General features: G+C 37.4%; 1 protein-coding gene across 9 annotated transcripts in view; it reads right to left on the reverse strand.

Annotated features, from left to right (window-relative positions):
* CDIN1 (CDAN1 interacting nuclease 1) overlaps positions 1 to 25,322 on the reverse strand; it is a 208,426-nt gene that overhangs the window by 168,017 nt on the left and 15,087 nt on the right. Inside the window, exon 1 of one of the 9 annotated variants that reach the window (XM_044765194.2) lies at positions 22,658 to 22,841. The exons of 7 other annotated variants lie outside the window; for them this stretch is intronic. The gene's annotated coding sequence lies outside the window, so the exon portion shown is untranslated. Of the gene's footprint in view, positions 1 to 22,657; positions 22,842 to 25,322 lie in introns of those variants that run through there. One more of the 9 variants, XM_070503714.1, reaches the window with a different exon arrangement.

Here is a 25,322-nt window from a genome sequence, read left to right on the forward strand (position 1 = left end):
CCTTAGTAATACCCAGTGCTAAAAAGATTACCAATTCTGATCCACTTCAGACAGTTTTCTTAAAACAGCTGTTTATCAAAAGATTGAGAAATTTCACTTTCCCAAGTCTTTATCTTGAAGATAAAAATTTACTACATCCTCCTGTAGCCTAAGACTTTGGTTTCCTATGGCTGCTGTACAAATTACAAGGTGATGGTATTTCAAGGAGAGACCTTTGGGAAACAATTAGGGTCATGTGGGTGGGGCTCTCCTGAGGGGATTAGTGGCTTTATAAGGAGAGGAAGAGAGAGAGAGATCACTCTCTGAAGGCTGGCACCAAGGAAAAGCCCTCCACAAACCAGGAATAGTCCTCAGTAGGATCTGATCATGCTGGCACTCTGCTCTCAAACTTCCAGCCTCCAGAACTGTGAGAAAATAAATGTGTGTTGTTTAGGTCATCTAGTCAATGGTATTTTGTTATGGCAGCCCAAAATGAATTAGACACTGAGGATGCTTTCACTATAGGCCATACTTTGAAAGCTGATGATTAATCACTCCTCCAATATTCCCAGCTAGCTAATTACTTCTTTAAGTTTTAGAGCTCTCTCTTGAGTTCTTTCCTAACTCTGAGCCTCTTTCTTGGGATGTAGAGACTAAAAACTTACACAGAAAACCAAATTTATGCCCGAATCAGCTTACTTATTACATATACTGAGTTTTTTGAAGCAATCTGATTTTACTCCATGGTGTCCAATATTTTTTTCCCTGGATTTCAAATACCTTCTAGCTTTGTTTATACAGAAAATGCCTTGAATGGACCTCTTTTCTCAAGGAATTCTTCAGTTTATGAAATCCTGCTAGAATATCAAGTTATTCTGCCAAATCTGCATCATCATAAATAACTGAGTGAACATCTAAAGACTAATCTAATTCTGGGACCATAATGCTACTAGTTTATGTCTAATAAATACAATTACTTTTGCAAGCGTCTTACAGAGTCAAACAGTTTAGAATATTGTTTAAAAATCATTTAAACACTTCCTTATTCTTTTCTTGCACAAAAATACGTATTCTGCCCTCCTAATCTTTCTTAATAGGTCACAGAGACCTTATATAAAACCAGTAAAAATGATTGGCCATTTGCTTTATAAATGTTATAATTCATAAAGATCGAGCTACCATTTTACTGCTTTTTTCGCCAAATAAATTTTCAGTTATATTAACATAATAGTATCAATAATCTCACTCTTTCTCTTTTATCCCCTACTCCCAACCCCAAGTTACCAAACAGATACTTTTCACTTAAAAGTTTAACAAGGAAATGCAAGAATTGGCATAAAAGTAACTTCCTGAATGCTTAGCGATTTTATACAGCCTCGGTAGTGTTCTTATGAGGTCAAGCAAACTATTTGAAGCTTCAGGTGCTATATTTTCCCTACTACATTAGTTTCAAAAAACTGTAGATTTTCAGTCTTCTCTAAAAACATCGTCACCATCATGATATGGACTATAACTATTCTGCAACCACCCTACTTTAATAATAAATCCTGGGAATATTAAAGCAACAAATGGAATACCTCAAAATGCATTAAGCTCTTCTCTTATTAAACACAAAATTTTAACTCTTACCACAAGCCTTTCATTCTTAATTCACAATCAAATCATTTTGGCAGTTAATCTCAGCACTTAATGTCATTCACTCCAATAAAACCAATCTTAAATGGTTGTAAATGCCTTCTTGACTTCTCTGTGCCTTAAGAAAAACCAGAGGATGAGCAGAGATGGAATTCGGTCACTAAGACTATGCACAACACAATCACGCTTTATTAAACACTAAACTTTTGCTAGAATGTCCTATTTTTAAACTTTCCCCATTTCTGTTGAACTCATCCAATAAATAGGCACTCAACAATACCTACTGTCACGGTGATCACGGTGATTGGTGATGACAAAGACAGTAATGTTGGTGGAGAGCTTCTTAGGCACCAGGCACTGTTTTATTTAATTATCATCACAATAATAATAAAAGCAGTAGTATTATTTAAGAAACAAAAGGGGGGGTAAAGTATCTTGTTGAAATTACAGCCAGCATGTGAATACATGCTGTCTACATGCATATGCATGCAATTTGGCCTCAAATTCTACATTCTTAATACTGCATCCAATGATAAAACAAAATTACTTTTAAGAAATAGTACTCCAATATGACAAGATTCTTAGTTGTAAACAATTTAATCTACTCACTCTAATTTTGACAAAAAAGGGAAGTTACTCACAGAATCTCCTGCAGGACCAGAAAGTCAGGCTCAGAGGCCTTGTAACCAAGATCAATGCCCAAACCACACCAGAGAAGTGTTTCCGTTAAACACTACAGCCACCTCCATAATTCTGTCCAGAGCGCTAAGAGTTCCACCACTGGGGCCTCCAACAACTGGTCCCCCCACTGCACCGCTTGCCAAAAGAATGGATCCTGCACACAAAGGCTTCCACCTCATCACCATTAAAGTTCAACTCAGCAGATCTGAATTCATCACCCAGTAAAGTTAATGTGCAACCACTGGCAGTAAATGAATACGTTTTTTAGCTATAATTTGAAGTGAAAATATATAAACATATTTACACTGTGTTCATAATTATAATTGTAAAAGATGTGTGAGAGTTTGGGCTTACAGGTGATTTCTTTTTTCCTTTTTTATTTCTTTTCTCGTATTAATGTTATGTATATAAGAAATGAAAATTTAGAGGGAAAAATATACCCTTTCCTTGACACGTATATGGCATCCTAAAAATGTGACTGAGTTTCACGTATGTTCCAAAAAAAACACACAACCCAACCAAAAAAACACAATAGCAGATGCCCCTTAGTCTACAAAACTGCAGCTTACACTGTTTTAGATTCTCCCCAAATTTGGAAGTGCCCAGTGCATTAACAGCTCCAAAGAATTGTGTGTCTCAATATTTAGGAAAGCCTGATTTTGAGATGAGAAGCTTAAATTCTCTTCTCAGCATCAAACTGATGCTTGCATTCCTTTCCCTCATCAGCGGAAGCCAGAAAGGCTGCTTCCCAGATACAGATGCTGAGGTAATTCAGGACAGGACCCACCTGGGCAAGGGCTCGCTGTGCCTGCTAAAAGCACTAGGCTCTTCCTGGTTCCTCCGGGAGATACCTGACGTCATCCTGGGGTCTGCTCCTGACTCCCAGACCAACCCTAACCTCAGGGAGAAAGAATGTGAGTAGCTTTGGCCAAACCCTCCAGTGCCTGAGGTGAAGTCCCTCAGCCTTCCGCTGGCTCCTCTCAGTTCTTCAGACTCAGCCTGCAGGCCACTGAGGTAAAATGTGCTTCCCAGCTTGATTCTGTAATGGGGATGTCTTTACAAACCTATCTTACAGTTCCTTGAGAATTTGCTCTTGCCCGGAACTCACACCCATCCCCAAGGGCAGCCTGACTGCTGGGCTCTGCTCTTCATGACAGAGGTCACGTCAGCTGCTCTGCTGCTGTCTACACTCCTCTCTACTCCACAACGGCTCAGCCACAAAACACCTGCTGAGGTGTCCTCCCAATTTGTTCTATGCCAGTTAAAGGCGAGAGAGGGAAATCTACAGACAGGTCCAGTTGTCCCCACCCCTCCCACAAGCCCACTCCACTTCACTGACGAAAACGAGATCATGCCCAGCTTTGCCCTACCTGTGACAGTAAAAACTCTGGAAAACCTGTTTTGCACGTAAACTCTTCTAGTCCTAAGACAGAGACATCAGGGAACATATACTGAAACATAGTGTTAAACATAAGCACACTGAAGAGGATCAAATGCAGGGGACACTATGATGAAAGTCACAAACACCTTACTTTCAAAAGTTCTTCTCTTCAAGTCTCCCACACATAAAATTCTAATCACTTATGGGGAGTCATCATTTCAATGAATTGTGTCAAAGGAAAAGGGGAAAGGAAAGATACATTCAGCAGGAGGCTAATTTATGGTCTCACTAAATCCAGCAGACTGAAGGATTTCATTCAGTCTATCACGAATTCTGAGACCAAAGCAATTCTATTAAAAGCCCTTGAATAAAACCTGAACTTGTTAGGTCAGCCAACAAAAGCTTTCCCTAAATATTATAATTAGATCAGATACTACCTTTCCCACATTTTTGAAATGCTAACACCAAGGAGTTTGTCCTTCTAAAGAGGGGGACAAGAAAATTAAACTTTAAAAAATGATTTTTTTTTTTTTAGAAATTAACACACTAAACTAGGTATAATACCTTACAATTTCATATACATCACATTCTTAAAACAATACTGGGTATCAGTTAGACAAGACTGACATTACTATACGCAGATTACTGTATGAAGATTAGAAAATGCAGGCTTAGAAAAGTTTAGCAAAACATACAGAGAAGCATCTAGTTCCTAAGGGACAGACCTTCTTAAAACTCAATCGTGAGACTCCAAGTCCTTGAGAACCAGCTCCTCCCAGCTCACCTGTCCACCATGTCTCAGAGGGGGCTCTCATCCTCATGGCTAAGAGAGTGGCATCTGCATTCCACACAGTGAGATGAAGCTAAGAGTCTCTATCATGCCACTTGCATTGTCCTATACACATAATCGTTTTCCTTTTCTGACGGTTTCTCTTTATATTCTTTCACTGGTCCAATGTTAGACTCAACTGAAACACTGCAAAGGCAAATGTTTTCCTTCAGAATTGCTTTTAGAATAAAAATATGGAGGATACATGGGAATTTCTAAAAGGACTACATTCAAACTGAACTCTACAAAAATTCTGACAATTACAGCATCCCAGGAAGAAAGCCAGAGGAATAACATGTGGCTTCAAACCAAAAAGCAAACAAACAGAAAAACCCCGCTGAGAAAACCTGTGTTCTTAAAAATCTTAATTTTAAGCATTCAAAAGCATACTTCGGAGGATCTTTCCTTGGCTGTTGGGGGGACTAGCATTGCTATTTCAAGGGCTCTCAACAGAATTGCTTTGGTCTAAGAGTTCATGAAACCTTTCAGAATTCAGGATTTAGTGAGCTCATAAATCAGTTTCATGTTGAATTTTAATTTAAAGTATTTTTCCTTTCTTCATTTGCTTTTTTCATTAGACTCTAAGTTCTTTAAGGCAGGAGTTCACTTTCTCTTTATACCTTTATAATTTTACATCAGCGACATTTAGCACAGGGCCTTGCACATAGTAGTCTTTCAAATGACAACTTAAATGAAAAGTAACCGTCCTCCCCACTTTCTTCAACCTGTGCACCCCCCATACCCAACACACATATCCATTCTAAGGGACAAAGGCAAAAACATAGCAACTCACAAACACACAGAAGAAATATTCATTAAGACAACATGTGAACACACGACAGAGATAGCATTGCTAAAGGAGACTTTGTTTCCAAAAACTGTGGTGTCTCATAGTAAGAGATTTTAAGCTTTACAAGAAGAATAAGAGAGTATGTGCTCCTAATCCATTTTTAAGGCCTAGAAATTTTGTCCGTACCAATTACAGGAGAAACATCTAGTAAGATCTGACCTTTGCTGTCACTTTCAGAAAAGGACTACAATATCACAAAATTCCTAACAACCAACTATTATTTTTTTAAAAGACATCAATAGTGAGATTGATGACCTCAGGGAAATGATGTTCATGGCCAGACTATGAATAAGGATGCCTGAAAGGGGCACTGTGGGGTCTGGCCCTGTGGCATAGTGGTTAAGTTAGGCGTACTCTGCTTTGGTGGCCCAGGTTGGTGGGTTTGGATCCCAGGCACACAGACCTACACCACTTGTCAGCTATGTTGTGGTGGTGACTCATGTATAAAGTGGAAGAAGACTGGCATGGATGTTAGCTCAAGGCTAATCTTCTTCAAAGAAAAAAAGAGAGGATTGGCAACAGATGTTAGCTCAAGGCTAATCTTTCTCAGCAAAAAAAAAAAACAAAAAAAAAGAGCACTGTGACCTATTCTTGTATACTGTAGTCAGTTACCCCATCCTAACCCAACTCTCTATCTTTACAACACCCAGGTAGAAAATACAAACGAGTCCTTGCAGGAAATCTGTGAAAGCCATGTCTGGGCCTTGACTCAATCAGACCAAACCCAGAACGAGAAAAGCAGAGACACTGGGCATTACAAAGTGCTAACCCTACTGAAAAGCTACAGGACTCACCAGCAATCAGCAAGGCATACACTTTGAAACAGTCCTGAATGTAGTGAGAAGCTTGGTCCGATCCACCTATACTCTGACCTTACACCACAGGATTCCAATCTGACAAAACCCTGCATTTCCACCTCTACATCAGATGGGTGAGGTTCAGCTGCAAGGGACACAAAATCCAGAATAACTGAATTAAACAGGGCAGAAATTTATCTCTTCCAGCATAGCAATTCTGCACAGGAAGTCCTTGGGACCCAGCTCCTTCCAGCTCAATACTCCACGCTCTCTAGGGTGCAGCCCTCATCCCCACAGTTAAGACAGGGGCATCTGCATTCCAGACAGCAAGATGGAGAAAGACCCCTGGAGAAGAGAGACAAGGGTTGTCTTTTAAGGAAAGCTTCACATGAAACTTGCACTTAGTTTGCAATAGCCAGAACTCAGTCCCATGGCCACGCAAGCTGCGGGGGAGCCTCTGTTCTGGGAAGTTGTATGTCTGCTCAAAACCGAGGACTCAAACCATAGAAGGAGGAGGGAACAGATATCTGGGGGAAACTACAGTTACTGCCATAAGCACCGCACTCTACAAGTGAACTCAACAGTCATAAACGAAGCTGCCATCATAATCAACAACACTACAGGGCTAAAAATTACCTCTCTATGTTGAAGCTGTCTTGATTTTCTTAACTCTTGTTCAGTAAATCCAAGCCATTTTAAACTCTTGGCATACGCTATTCCTGTGAGGGAGCACTCCAATCATTATTATAATGAATTTCATTTCTCAAACACCATTGGTGAGCAACAGAATTTAGGTTGGAGATGTCACCACTTAAAGAACATGCTATTCATTTGATAAAAGGTGAAGGCCTCTCTGATGTTTTCAGTTCAAGACACAATCCCCTTAGTATAATATTTACTAGTTTAAAAAGGAAGTATTTGATTCTCAAAACACAAATCACTTTTCCTCTTCTCTTCTAAGATAATAATAATACTGAGAAAATTAGAAAGTGACTGATTTTATGAGACACGGACATTTTATTTCAAAAGAAAAGTAAGTATACCTGGATTCATTCAACCAGACCATGATGACTTTATATACTTTTTCTGTCTCTCTTCATTTCATTCAATCCAGTAACTTTGTACACTAAATAACTACACATTTAGAAGCCACTCCTATTAGGTAGTCAGTTCATTTACTGAGTGATTCCACAGATATTTATCAAGCACCTGTTTGTTGACACACTCCACGTGCTGGAGAGCGGACTCTCAAAAAGCATGTTGCATAAGACTCAGCCTCCCCAAGAGTTTTATATGTAAAAGGCATTGCTCTTCCAGACACAAAACACAGCCACTCTCAGAAATGAAGAACTCCCTACTATTTCAGTGTAGTGAATACCTATCGTGTTCAGTGAGTACAGATTCTCCAAGCATATCTGTATAAATTTCCAAGAAGTGATGACAAAAAAAAAATCTTATAGTAAGTTCTTTCAAATGACTTGATAAAAAGTATCTTGATACAAAATGGTATGCAGATAATTTGGGTAACATAATTCTAAGAGAATGAGTCATAAGTATCATCACTCTTGTAACCTTGACCCTGGATTTGGTCTAAAACTTCCATACATTTTCAGTGGCATGTGAGAACAGATGATGCCGTAACACACGAAAATGGCAACATTTAAAATTCATAGTAGCACAAAACCATTACTTTTCCCACCGGATTCCTTGAACTTTAATAATGTCTGACCTGGTTGGCCAATAAGTTCTGAAAGCAGACAGAGGAAAATTGCCAATATTAGATACTGCTAGAATGATTTTTCATTTAGAAAGATTTTATAAGTTCTCTTAAAAACAGGTCACCAATTCTGTAGACACTTAATTTTCTTGAGGGGGTAGCCACTGAAGATAGCAGATATCTTAGTATATGCAAAATAGAATCCAGCTAAAAACTAGACTTCATTTGTTCTTATTATCCTTACATGTAAAGTAAGGATAAATACAATAAATACACGCCAGCTCTCCCACACACAGTTATATATGCACCAATCCAAATCAGAGAAAGTGTGGCCAAAGGAGACCTTAAAGAAAGTTATTCATTTGTTTCCCAGGAGAAATGGTACAAACGCCAGCATCTCATTAACTGTCCAAAGGAGACGATATACTATGCAGCTGAGACTGGATAAAGATACTAGATAACCACACATTGATAATTTTCACACTGCACAAATGAAAAGATTTATAAAGGCACAATTTAAGGGTCTACCTTGCTTAAGTCACTTAAAAGAAGCAAAGTGACAAGAAGAGCAAGCAATTAGCTGTTTCTCCACAATACCACAATTCCAAGCGGTCTTCCACATGCCCCCTTGCTTTAGTCAAATATTTCAACATGCAATTATCCCTTTGCTTTGATGCAGTTGTCATCGGTTTTGTTTTTAATGCAAATACCTGCTTACTGATGGAAAATTTTCCATATTATGGTTTGTGAACTGTTGTCTGGATATTGCTTATAAATGACTTTAGCAACATATTCACTCTAAGACCCCTGAGATAATATTCAGCCAGAGCAGCTCTGACTCAGGGTGCAAGCCCTGCTCTGAGAAGTCGGAGAGCCAGTGTGTGGTCAGAGAGAGAGCTGGACACGGGAGAAGCTCTCATTTAATTTCTCTCCCAGAGACTGTCAAAAGTTTCCTTTCACAGCTTTGCAAAAACACCAGCCTCAGATTGGCAGGGCATTAGCTTGGCATTGCATCTCTCTTAAAAGCTTTTACATAGTCCTCATTTATCTTCATAGCATCCCTGTGTGAAAAGCAGGAGCTCTTGCTATCCACGGGGAGAGACTGGAGCTCCAGGAGAGTTAAGTGACTTGCCCAGGGCCATGCCGTCAAGTCAAGACAGCTGCAAAACTGGCTTTGGAAGCCAGACCTCTTGTCTGTTGTTAGATCTGGAGGCCTGGATCTCGTGGCCTGGGAAAGCTGATGGACTCTTCCCAACGCTCACCTAAAGGAATGCATTTCACAGACATACTTGATTAATTACATTTTAAAAGCAATGGAACTCGGTTCAGGTTTTTTCATTTCAAGTTGATAGGGCCATGATTTCTTTACAATTTATACAGTTATTTTTTTAAATCATACTTTCACTGATTTGCACAATTTTTTATTTTTAGCATTTTACTAACAGTTCATACCAGATTGTCACTTAATTTAGATAATATGATCAAGACACATTTATGTGCATAATTTTAAAAGGCAAAGTAAAAAAAGAAACTATTAAAACTTGTGACCTTTTAAGTTATATTCAAGAGATTACTTGCCAAATTTTTTTTAATTTAATACATTATCTGAAGAAAAACAACTTTCAAAAACAGTATGATTTATCAAACAAAAAGAACTTATGAAAGAGCAACAATATTTCCTTACAGGAAAGTTACAGATATTTCTATATTGTCTTTCTGTACCTTCCTTCTGGAAGCAAGATTCTTCTAAAAGAATAACTGAGATAGCATCAAGAAAATAAAAAGAACCAACAGACTAAGAGAAAATACTTGCAAATCATGTATCTGGTAAGGGACCTATATCCAGAATATGTAAAGTACTCATACAACTCAATGATAATAAGAAGACAACCTAAATAGGCAAAGGATGTAAATAGACATTACTCCAAAAAAGATACACAAATAGTCAATAAGCACATGAAAAGATTCTCAACATCATTAGTCATTGAGGAAATGGAAATCAAAACCACAAAGAGATACCACTTCAGACTCAGTATCTAATCAAAAAGACAGACAATTACAAAAGACGACAGAATATAAAATGGTGCAGACACTTTGTTAAACAGATTGACAGTTCTCAAAATGTTAAATCATATTACCCAGAAATTCTACTCCTAGGTATCTATCCAAGAGAAATAAAAACATATGTCAACACAAAAGCTTACAAACAAAAGTTCACAGAAGCATTATTCATAATAGCCAAAAAATGGAAACAACTAAATATCCACAAACTGGTGAATGGATAAACAGAATGTGGTATAGTTCACAGTGGATAACTCAGCAATAAAAAAGAATGCAACAACATGCATGAACCTCAAAAACATTATGCTAAGATAAAGAAGCCAGTCATATCGTATGCTACTACTTAAATAAAATGTTCAGATAGGTAAATCTATAGAGACGGAGAGAAGATCAGTGGTTGCCTAGGGCTGAGGGGAACAGGAATGGAAATGAGGAGTGACTGCTATTGGGTGTCTAGTTTCTTTTTGGGGAGATGAAATGTTCTGGAATTAGATATTGGTGATGGTTGCACAACTTTGCGAATATACTAATATCAGTGGTTCTTAAACTACTGAATTGTACACCTTTAAAAGGGTAAGTGTTAAGGTGTGTGAATTATATCTCAATAAGAAAAATTCCAATTAAAAAGTTCATATTTATACAATATATAATAAATTAACAATTTCAAATTAGGAAGAAAATAAAAGAAAAAAGAGAAAAGAATTCTAGATCAATCTCAAAGAAGTTGATCATGATCACGGGCCCACATCTTGTGGTGAGACAGACCCAATGGAATGCAGTCACACACACATTAGGCATTAAGTCACATGAAGTAGGATATTTTATTTTACATACCATTTTGGAAACCTTTTAAGCGAAACATGCTCTTTAATAAATTTTACTTTTCTCACAGCTTATTTTAAATACTATAAAATGATAGCCTCAAATTCTTCTGTGAACTACATATTTAATGTTCTTCATGTTTAATTTCCCTGAGACAGCAAGTAAGATGATACTATTTCCACCGAACACCATCCTGGTCCTCAAACTATCCTCATTTAGGGATACCACTTCCCACTCATCTGACAATCTGATAAGGTAACAGTGGAAACAACAGAAATGTATAGAAGATCCTTCCAGTTCATTTTCAGAGAGTACCAAGCACCAATACACCTACTGTTCACAGATTTCCAGTGATACCTATAATTTTAAGAACTTAGTTTATCAATCTAGCAAACACAGGGATCAAGAAAATACCTGATTACCCCAGAAAAGGCCACCAAAATGGCAGTAGAGACTTAAAAATCAACTCCTACTGCTTTAAAACCCAAACTCAAAAGTCTCTCTGCCACTTCCTACCTGTTTGGGTTAATCCCTAGACAGGTGCAACCTTACTTAGTGTAAATTAACCACCACCTAATTACACAAAAAGAGCTTGAAGGTAATTGACAGGAACACAGCTAAATATGATTATGCCTACTGGGAATATAAAATCTACAAATAAGCCTTAGAGGTTAAGCGAACAGTTTCTTCTACAAACAGAGATTTTAATTTAACTGAAAATACTTTAAAATAAAATTTAGGTATGTAGTCTATTAAGGAATTGAAAGAGGCATCATTAAGCAATAAATAGAGAGATACTGTGAGAGGAAATTAGGGGACCCAAGACTGGTTTGATTCAGAAGCTTTTTAATCTTAATCCTGTATAGCTTATTTGGATGATTTTCCAACCAGATAATAAACAGCAAATTCACATAAGGGCTGCAGTCACAGGGCCCACTGCATGAGGCCCTTCCTGGCTCCATTTCCACACTCCTCTGGATGGAGGTCACCTTTATCATTTGCTCAGCCTTTGGGAAGCATGCTTTCTTCCATATGTGTACAGAGTCCCCCAGGATAAAACCCACACTTCTTTTTCCTATTCTCACGCACCTCAAAAAGCAGCCAACTTCACAGAAATGTTGAAGTCAGACTTTGTCTTCTTTATAAGTCAAAAAGTATATTTGTATCTTTTCCATTAAAAAGAACAGAAAGCCAGTATTGCAAAAGCAATGTAATGAAGAACTTTGAAATACCCATGCTCAAATAAGGTGCAACTATGAGTATATTATATAAAATAGATGATACATGAAACATATTAATATTCTATATATTTAGATATAAAATATATGTAAGAAAGCACAATGCACAATATGCTTTGGAAAAACCAGCATCAAGGTTATATCCGCTGTGACTTCCTATCAGCAGAGAGAAGGAGGCAGATGGAATTCTGGAACATGAGTAAGATAACATTCATGTCAAAGAAAAAAAAAGTCCTTGTCCTCAAGCAAGCTAATGAAGTAAGTGATAAGCTACGGGTCAAATTCCCACTTCTACAATCAAAACTTATCATAGGAGCCCTTGAAAAGGGAGTGCATCTGTCATATGTTAATGACTTCAAGCCAGTCACCAAACTTCTAGGTGTATAGGAAAACCTGAAAGCACTTCACAACTCCTTGTGGGTATAATTAGCCTGTTGCAATTGTTGGCAATTCTCATCCTGGGACTTTAAAAGGTCACTCTACTCTTTAAGATACCAAATTTGGAGTCAACTCTCCCTTCTGGACAGATTAAGCACACCCTACAATTAGTAGACAGCTGCACCTGTTGCAAAGCTTCTTTCTTCAGTGATGTAAATGGGGACAGTCAACAACATTCTAAATTCTTGAGGGATTATTAGACCTCGGAAACCAAGCGATGAACAAGTCTAACATCTGCTGTTGAGGTGATGGATAGTGGTCACATCCTGACCGCAAGCCGAAGCCGTGATCTTTATTCTCTAGAGACAACCCTAGCTAGCACAGGCACCACATTGACTTGACTCTCAATCTTGTAAGCAGTCAACATGCAATTTGCTACTTAACAGAACTAGGTTTTTCATGATCTAGTTGAGTTTCTACAAAGAACAAAGAGAATTTCAAAAAAAAATTTTTTAAGTCCACATAACTAAAATAGCATTATTGATATACCTAAACTTTACTAACTCATGGTAAAGGAAAAATGCCAGTGGTCACAGATGGAGGAAAATCTTTCTATTTTATAAAGTTTGTAGCTTAAAGCTACAAATTTTCCTGCAATTTATTAATCCCTTACAAAACAACACATTTATGAAATGTGTTCTGCACATTTCATAGATTGTCAATGTTAGTAATTTCACTGCTATAGTACAAAATAACAATATAGATATTTAAAGAACATAGTTTTTGATGGAAATACATTTAGGAAAAGAGACAATTTAAAAAACAGATTCATAAAGCTCGAGAAAATCTGATGCAACTGTTAGCAAACAGTGGCTGAGGTAAGTCTTAAAGCCATAAACTTAAGTTTTCCCTTCCTCCCTTCCTTCTTTCCTTTCTTTTGCAATGAAAGAAAAGTACAGAGGACAGGGCTCGAAAGCCCCTTTTCTCTTTAAGCCAAGTAAATCAATGGTATTTTCCACTACATCAGGAAAAATGATTCTCTGGTAGCTGATATATGTGGCCGCATAAACAAAAAGAAATACTGTAAAGCCTTCTTAAATGAATGATACTGTGCTTAGTGTATCTATTAGGCAATGCCTCTTATTATCACCCCAGTATATAACATATCATCGCCCATACTTAAGTACTTTTTCCCCACATATAAATTCTTCTCAAATCGTAATTGGAATTTTACAAAATAGGGAAAAAAATTGTTTTCAAAAGAGTCTTATTACAACATTATTAAGTAGGTACATTTTCCTTTGTGTGTATTAAATTATACACATAAATACATTTAAAAGGCTGACTGAAATAATAATATAAAAGTTAAATATAAATAGTTATAAATATAAATAATAAAAAGTTAAATCAGTGATACTATTTCAAAACTAGCATTCTTACTTAACTAGTAAAGCTAGCAGGACTAGATTACATTCTTACTATTCCCCTCAAAAAGTATTTTCACCTGATATTTACTTTACAATAAATACATTTCCTAGTGAAAATATTTCTTAAAAGGAGATATATATATATATATATATATATATATATATATATACTTTTATATTTATCTCCTTTTAAAAGCCATTGAACTAAATTATGGAATTGCCAATTTTTTTAGGTTTGCTGTTGGGTCTATATAGTAATCAAATTTAGAAAACTATAAATTATATTTAAATTTATTATTTACAAGCAATTAATTACAAAAACAGCCAGGTGGCTTTCATTACATAAATTACAGTTAATGACAGAGACCTCATGTGGCTACTGTAGTTAGCATTTGCATGTGTCAAGAGCACATGGCGGTGTGTAACTATCGTCTTCAGGGTGGAACTGATTACTGAAGCACAAGGCGAGCTGCCTAAGTTTCAGATCGCACTCCCACTAGTTGTTTGAACCCCAATATTCTCAAGGTTTGAACAACGTCTGCTACAAGAACTTGTAACAATATTTTGCTGAATCAGCTTTAAAACCAGATACCTAATTACTAAGCATCAAATGACGTTGAACTATGCTTAGCTACTTAAACTCCTGTCTCTCTGAATTCAACATTAGCAAAATATGTTCAGTCAATTCTTATGGAACCACAGTATCTACCGATGTCCCACAAAACCAGTTTTTAAAATGACGTTTGACATGTTTCCTCCCGCCATGAAACTGTGAAAAAGACAATCACTCTGTTTAGGGCTCTGTCCATCTATTTTATTTAGCTTTTTATAGTGATTCTTCCAACTCTATTGGAGGTGTAACTCCTTTCCAAAGAGAATGAAGAATTTGTCTTCTTCAAGTTATGCTGAGATAAAGCATGAGTTTCAATGGTGTAAGAGGAGAAAAGGACCTCATATTGTTACTCCGAATTAAAAGCAATTCTTCAGCAAATAGAAAGTCCGTGCCAAACACAGGGAGAAAAGAAAAATAAAGGAAGAATTTCATCTCATTTCAAACTCTATCCCAACTAGAGGCCTACTCAAGTCATTCCCTCCCTCTCCACCACTGCCACCAGACAGAGGAGAAAGTTTTATGAAAATCATTCTTAAGCTGTAAGATGAAATTCTGGAATCACTATAGTCTTCTTTTCTAAATATATATATATTTTTTAATTAACTGAAAATCCCATATTGAGCTGCCTCTCAATGGTATTCAAGGACTGGCTGGTTAAAAGATTATCTAACCCTTCACTTTTCCTCTTTCCCTAAGAAGTCCACCTTTTAGCAATTTCATCACTTATTAACCACCAGAGAAGTGGGTAATGGGAACGGATTGGGAGGAAATGTTAAGTGTCCTTAGCCTCTCAGTAGTTAATCTACATTTGAGGAGCACAGAGAAAAGGGGACGGAAAATAATAGCTAATAGTTAAGGAAAGAGAGTCTACATACTCCGTACAAGGATAAAGTAACAAGAGGGACTTTTTTAGCTAACAGATAAGAACTAATTTATTCCAATTACTTTAGGCCAAAGTAATCATCCTGGAGAAGGAGCAGGGTTTGTACATTCACCACCAATGATGCTGCCTTTCTTCAAAACAGAACTTCTCTCTAGGAACAACTTTAGAACCACTTTACAAGTTACACAAGAAAGCCAACTTCGTAGTCACATCTCACGTCTTACCAAAATACAGGGTGGCCACCAAGTCTGGAAACATAGACAAAAATACAATAAAGGATTTATTGTTGCTGAATTGTAATGCATGGCAAAATAATTATGTCTCCAGATTTTATGGTCACCTTGTACCATCAGCCCCCTTATTTATCAAACCTCAGGATGTTTGCCTGTCTCCAGATTCTCAAAGTAAAGTTTGTGAGCACTGAAGAGATTTCAAAGGTTGTGCCACATGCTCTAAAAATACTTGCTAACGAGGATTCCTAAAAGTGTTTTGGCTATCATTCGAATGTGTGTCCAGCAGGACCCAATATTGATCCAGCACTCTTTTTTAATGAGTCATTACTTTGTAGTTGCAGTGCACGAGAAGGAAGAGGAAAGTTCAGTTGTCTGTGGATATTAGAAGAGTTAAGAGGAAGAAGGAGACGGAGGGGTTAATAGCTTGGCAGGAGTCAGAAGACACCACCTACCAAAACCATCAGCGCCTTCCACTGGCCTGCTGGGACGCATTCGTGAGTACATATGTTAAGAATTAACAGTCTCTGAAATTCATACTCTTTATTATTACTAGACAATAATTTTCAACAAGGTAACAAGATTTTTCATGTCTTTCTAATCTAAACTAGCAACAACAGTTTTATCACTAGGACCAGAAAATAAATCTGAGAGCTGTGTATCAAGAACAGATTGAGTGTTTTGTTGTGTGATGTAAGAGCATGATTCAGTGATGCTGTGGTCAGGGCATGGTCATGATGAGCTTTCAGAGGGAAGTCTAGGAAAGGCAGGCAGCAGCGCTATTTTTATGATGCTGGAGGCTCGGCAGTGGTAAAGCTCACTGGCACAGGATACCAAGCAGGACGTGAGGATTTTACTCTGAGGGTTAGGAGTTCCAATCCCAGACATGGCCAAAACCAAAGGCTAATGGAGACGGTTAAAATAAAGCATCTTAACCTGATGAGGAAGTTGGAGACTTTCTGCTTTGGAAATTGCCATAATATCTGAGACATTACGGCAGGTTAAGAAAATCAAAAAAGAGCCCTTGGGAAACCACATGGGCAGTTCATGGGGTGAATACCCTGTGGCTACCCAATTGTAAATCCTCTGTAAGGAAAATTCACTGAGGTTTAAAAATAGGGGGCAGATCACTTCAGGAGGTCCAGTTTTATAGAAAGATCATGCCAAAAATCATAAAGGCACCTATTTCACATGGTCAGGGGTGGTAAGGATTGTACTAGTCTCCAACTGAATTATGTGAGCTACGTGGCTAAGATTATGAAAAGAAAATGGGGAATGGAAAGAGAAATAGGCCAAATCTCTGATTACAAGTCTGCCTTGACTCCAGCCACTGCAGCTTCACACAAAGACCCCTTTTCAGTTCAAGTTACACTGCCCTCAGGGGTAGGACACTTAAACATGGTACCTAGTGTCAACCCCTAATGAAATCCCAGTTGGTAAAGACTTTCACATTCTAAAAGGGAAACTACTCCTCACACGCTGGAATGTTAGTACTCCACAATAATTCGCAGTTGAGCAAATACTGAAAAGGATCTTTTGATCATTTATATTTGGGACATCAAAACACGGCAGCATTGCTTCCTAAAAATAATAGAAAGAAATTACTTTGAACCACACGAAGCAAATGTACTGTCTCTTAAGAACAAAAGTCAATAACTGAATTAGAATTAACCACAGAAATTGGGGGAAAAAAGACAAAAATAAAAATTGATCAAAAACTCTTTCTACAAATGTTAATAGGTCAGAATTCTTCCAGGATTTCTTTCACCCAGTTTTACATCCAAGTTTTATAAACTCCTGAAAACCATATTTAGATGGAAACCATAACACCAGTCCTAGCTCTTTTGGTGTAAATGACATCACAGTTAATATCTTTGGCATGTGGCTGCAGATTTTTATACCACCACCAAAGTACCCAGTTAATATACAAATTTCTACTAAACGAAGCCATAAACAAATCTTCAACTGAAAAGCTCTGTCTATTCGTTTATAATCTGTTACCTGGAAAAAAAGCAGAAGGTCTCTCTAGCCACCTAATCACCATATCAATGACACATGCCACAAGAGAGAAGCACTAGTTTATTTGATTGATCATGGTAGATAAACTCCAAATAACAGAGAAATTAACAAATGCTTGACATTTGCTCAACATCCATTATTCTGACACTGCTTTCAGAATTTCAAAGCCTGGGAGTATGCTTAATCAACATTCATATTCCCTCGTGAGCCACAGGCACCATATTGCACCCCGCCTTCATACTGATGAAAACTGCATATTGGCCATTTCCAAAATGTTCTGGGACTCCACACAGGGCCTCTTTTCTCTCTTGTTCCTGCTCTGCAGTTTTCTTTTAAACACTTCCAAGACAAAAGCATCTGCCAGTTTTTCTCTCTAGGGATGTATGCAAAATGAACTTAACAGTTTTAAGGCAGGAGTAACCCTCACATCTAAATTCATTCATAGGACAGAGAAGGGCCTAAAAGGCCTCTCCAGGGACAAAACCCTGCTGAAATTCTCCCCACACACAACAGTGGGAGCTTTATAAAATCTAAGTCCAGACAATTTCCAATTCAAATGCCCAACATAGCATGACCTTTGTCAGATCTCTGAGCCCAAGATGCACCCATGATTTTTTATTCTAACCAGCACAGACATTAGACAGGGCACTACTGCTAAGCAGGAGGTTCAATATTTGCATGCTCTTCTATTGTGAAAATGTAACAGTGACAGCACTGTGTCAAATTCTTTTCCCTCTAGAACTTTAACTCCATAGGAGAGGCATGGCTGACAGATGACTCCCCAACATCTGTGTTATGTACACTGCACAGCTGAGGAGCCCTGGATCGCTGTCAGAACATAGCAAAGATGACCTGTGCCTTTCTTCTGCCTTCTTCTTATCCCTGCCCCTCCCAAAAAAATATATATATACATAAAAATATCTATAATACAAATAGTGCAATTTTTAACAAAATGTAAAAATGGCAGGCCAGATTAACATAATTCATAGTCATTAAGCTGTTCACGTAGCAGCTCAACATATGTTGTAGAAATGTCCTATACCGAATAATTTATCAGATCTGACACAGTGCACATCATATTGTTTTATTTAATACACTTACTAAAATTTCATGGATCAAGCATCACTTCTGAAAGCACACAGAAAGCACTAGAAAATATTTATTCATCTCCTGTGATTTATTTTGATTACCCTTACAGCTACATGATAAAGTGGAGCTCACAAAATTACAAGGTTAAGGTTTACACAGCCATTGCTTCATATACTAAAATATAACAAATGGCTCCATGTCTGTGTTATATTTTACTTTCATTTAGTGTTAAGTAGTACACTAGGCTGAGCACTTAGCTGCCTCCTGAATATTTTAATATTTTTAAATAGGACTTAAATATCCTGACCCAGAGAGTAGGAGCCTAAGAAACAATCTTGAAAAAGAATAGCAAGTCCTTTGTATGGTACTAGATAGAACAATACTAGCCCAAAAGGAGCAACATGCTTTTAAGTTATCTCTTCTTCAAAAGAGATCATAAAAATAAGCACTGGCCTGTTTCAGGAAGTTAGCAAGAATTCACTGAATGCATAAAGGACCATAATACCATGCTAGGCGCTAAAAGGAGGAGCTGGAAGATACGATCACAGCAAACACATGGCTCCCAGCTTCGAGGAATTCACAGTCAAACGGAAAGCAAAAGACAGGACCATATACATTCCAAATGAACAGGTAGAAGTAACTACAATGCTCAAAGAAAAAAAAAATTCTTAGTGGATCTAAACCAATATTCAACAGACAAAAAAGGGGAGGAGAGAGGAAGAAAGAGGGAGAATTAGACTTTGGCAGTTGAGAGTCTTTTTCATCAATTTTCCTTTAAAATGTTTTATCTGGAGACAGGTCTCCCAAAGAAGATGAGATGAGAAGGATGATATGAGGCTCAAAAATGGGAGATGAGAACCCAAAACAGAAAAGGCTAATATAGCTTTTCAGGAAAAACACGACTGTTGGCCTGATCATTTTTGATCATTAAAGATTTTATCAGATCAACCGCTTTGGGAAAGATACTAAGGAGAAACAAATGTTTCGATTTCCAAGGAACTGTTTTGTTTAAAATTCAGTAAAAGTCAGAAGAAGACAAGGAAAAGACTTTTCTTAGGACCTAAGTTTTGTTTGCATGTCTGAGTGATAATCATCCCAAGATACCTACAACATAAGAATCTTGCCACAAGTATTACTCTCAAGTATCCAAAGAGCCTCCATATGTTTCAAGGTGTAGACACTGCAGTCCAGAAACAAGGCTTAAGCTTCTCAAAAGCCTTGCCTTACCATCATATGATAGGAGAGCTGACAGTCAATGAGACACTTCATGCGGAGCAAGAAAACCACAAAGCCATATTGTATTGCAGTCAGGTACTGTAGAGTGCCTTTAGATGAATATAACAGGTTACTGTAAAAATACTGAAAGCTGTCTCATACTGCACCCTCAGAAAGGAAAGATAAAGACTATGAAGTCAAACAGAGTTCAATATAAAAACAGGAAAGTTCCAATCTCCCAAAAGAAAAGAACTAAAAATAGGAAAATAATCTTGCTCAGTTTAATGCATGGTGATAATGGCGCCTGAAAAATCCTTAGTAAAGAACAATTTAACCCTTGCAGCTTTATGTAACAGCAAAACCACTTTACCCATATTGAAGAGTTTCTATAAAGAAGCGCTCTAATATTAACAGATAGCTGTAAGAACTGGGGTGGTGGGGGGGGGGAGGCTATGCATCAAAAAAATTCAACAAGAATTAATTAAGAGCATTGGAGAAAAGAACAACGAGTTTGAGTGTTGCAAATTCTTGCTGAGACCCCTATCATCGCCATCACTCTGGCATTTTCTTTCTGGACAAGAAATATATTTTACCTTTCTGAGATTATTTTCTGGTTACAAGCCAACCATTATGAACCTTTCAGTGAATCACTGAATAGGGCACTTAAAGGGATAAACAATTATAAAAATAACTCTGTCACAAGTGCATACATTTTATTTTATTTAGTGATGTAATAAGCTTAGGGGCATATATCAGGTCCAAAATGGTCTTGGTCATTAATTTAAGCAATAAATCATAGGTCTTGCCAACAATGACGGCAAACAGATGCTAACAAGGAAATGTATTATTTAATATTGCCATGTGTTATAAAAATGTAAGTGTGTTTAAGACATGTCTTAAATTTTTATAATAATATGCATTTAATACATTACTGTTTTGACACATGCAGGAATCAGATTTATAGGTCCCATTCCGTAGCTTCTTCTTCTGTGAACATGAGAGCATATTCTGGATTTTTTTTTTTTTAAACAAGAGGGGAAACCTTTAAAGTGCATGCTTGCAACAATATCTAATTGGTTGTCTTGCTGTTTTGTAGTAAATAATGTCAACACTGAAACTCATTAAAAAGAATGAATCTACACACTTTGGTGGAATATAAAAATAGAACATTTTAAAATCACATTGTTTAAAGAAACCTTCTAGTCCAAGAATGTATAAGAGCACTTTTTAATCAAGTTGGCAATGAATTTTTTTCACATTCATTTTGAGCTGTTCTGCATGACACCAAATATATACTAACCTTGATTAATGAGTGAAGTTCAACATTCAAACACGTGAAAGCAACTAGCTAAGAAAAATCTTACTTTACATCTTCATGCAAAAATCCTAAGATTCAAACAGTATCTTAAAAGACAAACTAATTTAAAATTGAGTCTCTCTATCCAAAAGATGCCAAACCATAATATTCCCGTTCTAAGATTTCCTTTCAGAACAGTAGGCTCACTTCCCCTACCAGCAGGTTTAACCTTCCTAGGGAAAGGGTTTGCGAGGCAAGAAGGGAATTAGAGCCTAAGGAACTATTTCAAAACCTCTTTGTATATTAAAAACAAAAAAAATGACCTTTTTCACATCAACAGGATGCCAAGTCTGCTAAAAGTATTTTTCATTTGCACGTTATTTTGTCTGAGTTTCTTTTTCCACCAACTCCCTAACCACCAGCATGGTCTTCCCCCTTTCTTCTGTAGGCACGAGTCCATGCTACAGAAGACTTGAAGAAGCAGTGCTTGGAGTATAGAAACTAAATTTTCTTCATTAAATCTACTGAAGCAGATATTAAAAATGCATTTAATATACTGGCGATGGTCGGTGGGCACCGCTGACTGTGACAGGCCAGTTACTGATGATGTGCCGTCAGATGGCCTTCTCAGCAGGCGCCTGGGTCTCAGGCTGCTGAAGGACAGCCATATCTTCCCTTGTGTGTAAGCTCTATTCATCTCCCAAGTATTTACTAAATCACAGGCCTCTGCACACAGAGCCCATGTTTCAGCGTATGCTAACAAATGATGGATGGCCTCGTCAATTCGTTATGTCCTGAAAGCATGGTTTCCTGCCATTCCAATCATCAAACCTCAGCGCTTCAGAGCTGATCAGTCCTGGGGAATATATTTTGCAGGCTCGATTAAAAGAGTAGAAGTTCTTTCCATCAGAGTCTGACAGTCTCCCCCAACTGTTTGTTGTTTCAACCAATTATTTGGGCAGAATATTCACTGTGTTCACACAATATAACATTGCCAGGTTTTTTTCTGATGTTTGCGAAGGTGTAATTTCATCTATGACAAAACAGTTGAGGTTTCTGATAGTGAAATTTATCTAAAAATTTAAAACAATTTTCCTTCCGTGTGCAGCAGGCAAAACCCTAAAAATATATCATATAATATTATAATGTAAATGCATTAGTGGATGCATTTCAAAGGAACTTTCAAGGGAATAAGCAGTCTTTAAATCATCTAAACCTTTTAAGACAATAATTCACAAGAGTTCTCTTAATTATACTCTAGATAAAGATACAAATGACTTAAAAATTCTTCTGACAGTTCCAAAGTTAGATGACAAGAGTTCAACTTGTCAAAGAAATAAACCTTTTAAAAGAAGAGAGATTTTCAGTTCCAAGGTTATATATGTCAGTTGTCTTTTCCATAAGCCATAAGAACATTTTTATTTTTAGCTACGGGTTATCTACAGAACAGAAAATAATAGCACACTCATATCTCTTACTCAGAAATAGTAAACTTTATAAAAAGCGACAAACTTACCACAACTACACAGATAGCTCAGCTTTGAGGAGATGGGGTGGCCTGAAAGAGCTAAACAACATGCTATAAATAAGCTCCTGGAAACGCTACAAATTAAAAAAAAAAGTGCCAGACTCTCATTGAGCCAATAGCTAGGTAGACTCTGAAGTACCCACAATCAGCATAAGATCCGCCACATTGCCCTGCCATTCACCTCAACCTTGACCTCAAGATTAAGCTCACTTTTATTGCGCACAAAGGTCACCTGTATTAGGTCAAAATTCAAAGTCCCTTGTCAGAAAAGGTTGATATATTCCAACCTTTCCTTCTCCATGCATCAAATTTTTCATGGTAAAGTCATATTCAGCAGACAGTATATGCAGCAATTTATTGTGCCATTATAATATGGTGCAGAATACAATTGTCCAAAAAGCTATCACATGAATAAAATATTTCTCATGACAATGCACCAAATCTAGACTCCTTCCACACCTCTAACAAATGAAATAAAACCAACCAAGTCTTGCTTTCACACTTCAGGAGAGTTAAATGACAAATAATTGTCCTCAAAATACAATCTATAATAGAATTGTGACTTTTACTTCCATAATCTTTGGCTACAGGCCACTATTTTTCAGTGTCACTCAAATTTTTAAGTATTATTTTTTTAAAAACGCAAAGATCTCTGGCTAGTTTTAATACTTGTATTCCAATCTGACCTAAGCAGCGAAGTAGGTCTAAACCCAAAAGCCCCTCTTTGACCCAGACCTGGAGGAAGACACGCTCTGTAATAAAGCAGAAAAGGAAGGGGAAGACCCACCACCTTGCCCAGCTCATTATTATTGCAACTATACGATCAGCACAACTGCACAAATAAGATAAATTAAACAAATTCTTTGCAGGCAGCATTCTGCAATACACCGTAATTAATAAAAACCAAAGCCTTAAGGAACAATAAATATATTTTCTGCAAAAAGTTTGTGCAGGGGCCAGCGCCGTGGCATAGTGGTTGGGTTTGTACACCCTGCTTCAGTGGCCTGGGGTTCGTGGGTTTGGATCCCGGTTGCGGACCTACATACCACTCAACAAGCCATGCTGTGGTGGCATCCCACATACAAAATAGAGGATGACTGTTAGCTCAGGGCCATTCTTCCTCAAGCAAAAAGAGGGAGTTTGGTAACAGACAGATGTGAGCTCAGGGCCAGCCTCTCTCACCAAAAAAAAAAAAGTTTATGCAATTTCTTTGTGTTTACCACAAAGTCTTTTCATGAGTATTAGTAGCATGGATAGATTTTAAGATTGTTTAAAAGGCACTCATTCTTCAAATTTACTTATACTTATATTATATAACACTAAAATCTCTTCACACTCATGTGACAATCTGGGGCATCCTACAAAATCTCCTTGCCCTGGAAGACTCACACCTGAGCTCACATAATTATTGGACTCAGGCTACTTCCCAGCCATAGAACCCAGACTCCAAAACTGGTATTCACCCAAATATCTTTCATAAATTCCAACCACTTTGTTATCAAGGTGAGGCAAGAACGTAAAAGAGCTTCCAGGATATGGGGGGTAGCAATTGAGAAAAGGAATAAGACAAGAAAACACTTTAAAAATCTCAGATTTTAACATTCTCACTTATTCTGTGTTAGGCAGAGATCATGTTACATAACTATTTTCTGTTGAGGGGGAGAGGGGATCAAACTAAATCTAAATATGCCTTTTCTTCCTCTTAGGTAAAGATTTGCCCTGAGCTAATATCTGTTGCCAATCTTCCTCTTTTTTTTTTTCCTCCCCAAAGCCCCAGTGCACGGTTGTATATCCTAGCTGTAAGTCCCTCTAGTTCTTCTGTGTGAACCGCCGCCACAGCATGGCAACTGACAAACGGGTAGAGTGGTTCTACAACCAGGAAATGAACCTGGGCTACCAAGCATACTGCACTGAACTTTACCACTAGGCCGTCAGAGCTGGCTCTAAATATGCCCATTTTTCATCAATGTAATATTACATCTTAGTTGCCAGTATCACCTAAGGACTTCACCACAATTTACTAAAGTAGCTTTCTTATTACCCTGGGGGTAAAAAGGAAAACATTTTGGAAACCTAGAAAATAAAAGGGCTGGCAAAATCTTTTAAGTTCTAATATTATGAGTCTAATTATTATAAGCATAAATCTCATTGCAACGAGCATCCTTAAATCAATAATGGAAACAATAACAGCAGCAGCAGCAAAAACTTATTTGACACAGTATTAGGAACTGTGCTAATCATTTCATATGTACTATCTCATTTCAAATTCATAACAACAACATTTTACAATAAAGACAATGAGGCACCAAGAGGTGAAGAAAATTACCGAAGGTCACCTAGCAAGTAGGTCATGAAGCCAGAATTCATATGTCTAGTTCCAGAAGCAAGTTCCTTAAACCAATATCTAAAACTGCCTTTACAACAAAAACCTGAAGAGCCTTCTGGAATTCACAATAATAGGGTTTTGCCTACTATTGATTTATAAAATAATTAACCATCAGCAGAGAGTGCAAAATAAACCACCCAAGGTCAAGAACAGGCTATGACAACTCTGCCAAACTCAATAGCTCCCGGCCAGCCCACTGGTGTGGGCCTATCCCCACACAGAACTCCACTTGCATTCTGAAGTATACATATTCTTGCCTAACACTAT

This window comes from Equus asinus, chromosome 2 (assembly GCF_041296235.1).
Source record: "Equus asinus isolate D_3611 breed Donkey chromosome 2, EquAss-T2T_v2, whole genome shotgun sequence".
Classification (NCBI taxonomy): domain Eukaryota; kingdom Metazoa; phylum Chordata; class Mammalia; order Perissodactyla; family Equidae; genus Equus; species Equus asinus.